A 3536-nucleotide genomic window follows, 5' to 3' on the forward strand; every position below is an offset into this window, starting at 1 on the left:
TAAAAAAACAAAATCAAAATATCATTAAAAATGGGAAAGTAAGCCACTATAAATATTCATTAAAAATGGGAAAGTAAGCCATTATAAAGTTGAGTCGTTCTGATAGATCATTATTTGGTCTCACTGGAAGTTAACCAATCATCATCATCATATAAATATCGTTTAGCTTCACACTTGAAACCGAAGTCGTATTTCTTAGCAGTATTCACGATTTTCAGTGACGTATCGCGTATTTCGTAGCAGTCTTCACACAATTTTCTGTGAAGTATCTTGAAATCCAATCTGCGAAATATTCTTGATTGTTGTAGAGGCCGGAAACATGCCTGAGATTCGGTATTCTGAAAAATACTACAACGATAACTATGAGTACAGATTATAATATTTATTTCTCATTCGAAGGCATTTTAAAGATTTATTGTCAGACGTACTCCTTTCAGCATCTACAAATTAGGGTCAGGGTTTGAAGAGAAAATTAGGTTAAAAAAGGTTTTCTGTTGAGGCTTAGGGATAACGCTTTGAGTGTGATGTTTCTTTGTTTGCTCCGGCATGTGACGCTTCCCTATGATGTTGCGCAGCATCTTCCGAGGGATCGGCTTTTGACTAAGGTAAGGCTTCCGTCTTCGTATGGGTGATAGCACTGTCCAAATTAATGTGATTATTCTCTGGGTATCATTTCTTTAGATTTCAGCGAATAGGAATATAAAGTCGCATGCTGCAACTGTTCGGTACTTAAGATTTAGGTTTCAGTGTAGGGCCTAGTTACACTGTTGGAACGACAATTTATGAATTTAACAGTTCGTGTGGGCTCTTATTTCCACGCATAGCATTTATCTTCTCAGTTTACTCTACCTATCCTTCTCAGTATTTTTCTGAAATGATTGGGAGAGCGCTTTGCTTACTCTTCTAAGTTTACTACACCTATCTATTTTGTAACACCGAGTTGGATGTTGTTTATAGTTTGTCTTTTAATGTTGTAGTTAAATTGTTTTGGACTAACCTAATTGTTATTTATGCAGGATGAATGGCGAAAATTTGGGATTGAGCAGTCTAGTGGCTGGGTACACTATGCTATTCACGGCCCTGAACGCCACATTCTGTTATTCAGAAAACCTTTGAATTTCCAACGAAACCAGCAACAGGAAGCACAACAAAGTTGATGGCCGGCGCTCTGCACATTGTTAAAGAAAATAAAATAGGATGTTTCATAGGATTTGGATTTTTAAGAATATAAAATTAGGCTTAATCTTTTAGATAATATTCTAAGGTCAAAATTAAACATAATATGAACATACGAATGAATGATCATGTTGATCTACTGAATGTAAAGTTTTGTATTCCTTATGAATTAAAAAAATTCATTATGAAAATATAAAATATATTTGTATCTCATTTTATTTTAAATTAATTTTTATATTAAGTTTTTTAATTTTTTTGTTTTTTAATTCTAGGTTATTTAAAATACTATTTTTAGCTAATGGTTTTAAATATTTTTATTTAAAGATTAATGATAATGATCAATATGGTTAAAGTCTCCTCAGACCAAACTTTGATCTATTGGACCAAAAGAAACAAATTATTTATTTTGATTTAGTATTTTATTCCTATGCTCAAAAAGCTTGGAGAGAAGACTCCCGAGCTCACTATAGTTTTGGCATTGTAAAAGACTAGGAAGGTAAGTATTGTAACAAAGATTGTGAAATTGAGATCTAATGTGGTTGTACCTAAGAGGAGGTGGTTTTCATCCTCGACGTTCCTATTATGTAATGTGGTTGTATAAGGGGCACTTTAGGAGGAAGTGGTTTTCATCCTTGATGCTCCTATTCTCACATATATGGGAGATCCTTTCCATCCATGGTGTTTTAGGAACTGCCCAACAACCTGTTTCACTATGGAGCTCATGAGAATTTGTTCTAATATTTGCTATATTAATTTTCTTCTTTGAGCTTAGAGAGATACTTATCTTCTAGGGTGGAGTTGATGACCTTCTTATAATAACTTAATTTTCTTTTAGCCACTAAATCTTTCTCACACCACATTTTTCTTTGAACTTAGAAGTAACAATATCTTTAATGTTATTTATGTTTTGCAATGCATCATTCTCGTTGATCTCCCAATAGTTTAACCAAGCCCTTGTTTCTTTATGCCACCCTCGATTGAGCCTTAGGTGGTTTTGGCTGGAATTTAAAGCTAGGTTAGGAAGTCTATGATCGTCTATGTTATTGAGCTTGAGCTTGTAGAACAGAAACCTAATCATAGTTAGGCTATCAATAGGGGAAATACCTGCTTCTATAAGGAGAATAGTATAGGGTGTATTACTTTTAATTTTGAGGTTATAAGTTATAAAACTCTTCTGGATTTGCTCAATCTTTCTCCATGATTCTCTGGAGATGCTGCAACCCCAAACCTCATAACAAGAGTGACTAAAGTGTTAAAGAGGAACTTCTTTTTATCCCACATTACAAGGTTTGTTGTTTTACAATTATTTTCAAGACCAAAATAAGCTTTCCACCCCCCATTAATCCTTTTCTAAATGCTATGGTTCCAGTTGAGCTTGTGATGAATATCAATTCCTAGGCATTTGTAAGAATACAGTTCCTCCAAGTTATTATTGTCATACATAAAATTAATGTAAGTGTCCTTCTTGGATTTGATAATCATAACTTTTGTTTTGTCGGTGTTAACAGTCATACCGATGTTAGAGCAGAAATCCTTAAGAAGCTTGAGTTGCTTATCAAGATCAGATGGGCACCTTGCCAAAAGTACAATATCGTCAGCATAGAGAAGAAGGATCACGACTATCCCAGCTAAGATCGTGCCATCACATCTTGCTTCCTCTAAATAGCCTTCGAGCTTATTGATTTAAATGCCAAATAGGGCAGGGGAGAGGGGGCCTAAATGCTACTAGAATATATAATTAATTCAATCATTTTTACCCCAAAACAAAAATACAATATCAAAAGGATATATAGATTTTTTTTAGTGAACCTTAAAATCTATACACATGTTTAATCATAAATATAGATGCAATATAAAAATTTACGTGAAAATATATAAAAAGAAAAATGACACTATTGAAGGAAATGAACTAAACAACAATAAAAGACCCATGAAACTCAAAATATTCACTCTTTGAATTTGATTGGAATCTAATTCTAAAGAGTAGAGTACCACAAGCTTTAAATCCATCAATTCTATAAGACTAAGAATCTTTCTTTAGTAAAAAATATTTGGCACCAAATGTATAATCATGGGGAAGCAAATCATACACCAAATATATAATCACTGGACTAGTTATTCAATGCTCAATCTAGAAATTTTGTTCCTTTTTTTACTATGGAAAAACTCAAAGAATGGATAAATCTATTTTTCTTCAAAAAATGGTTAGATTTTGGGCCCTTCTTTTGCTACATGAAAACAAGTTATTTTCTTTTTACCTATTAATTCAATTATTTCCGTGGATTCATAACCAAAATCATGACCAATACTATGCTTAGAGATGAGTTGAGAATAAAAAATCTCACTTAAATTTCCTGTCC

The 3536-nt window shown here is 33.0% G+C and overlaps 1 pseudogene; it reads left to right on the forward strand.

The window, feature by feature from the left end:
• The first annotated feature begins 319 nt into the window (after positions 1–319).
• On the forward strand, positions 320–1231 carry LOC149146875 (cyclin-dependent kinases regulatory subunit 2 pseudogene; annotated as a pseudogene).
• The last annotated feature ends 2305 nt before the right edge of the window (positions 1232–3536 follow it).

This window comes from Pinus tabuliformis, chromosome 9 (genome assembly GCF_031772625.1).
Source record: "Pinus tabuliformis cultivar Carrire ecotype Pingquan chromosome 9, CPIR1, whole genome shotgun sequence".
In the NCBI taxonomy this organism is placed as follows: domain Eukaryota; kingdom Viridiplantae; phylum Streptophyta; class Pinopsida; order Pinales; family Pinaceae; genus Pinus; species Pinus tabuliformis.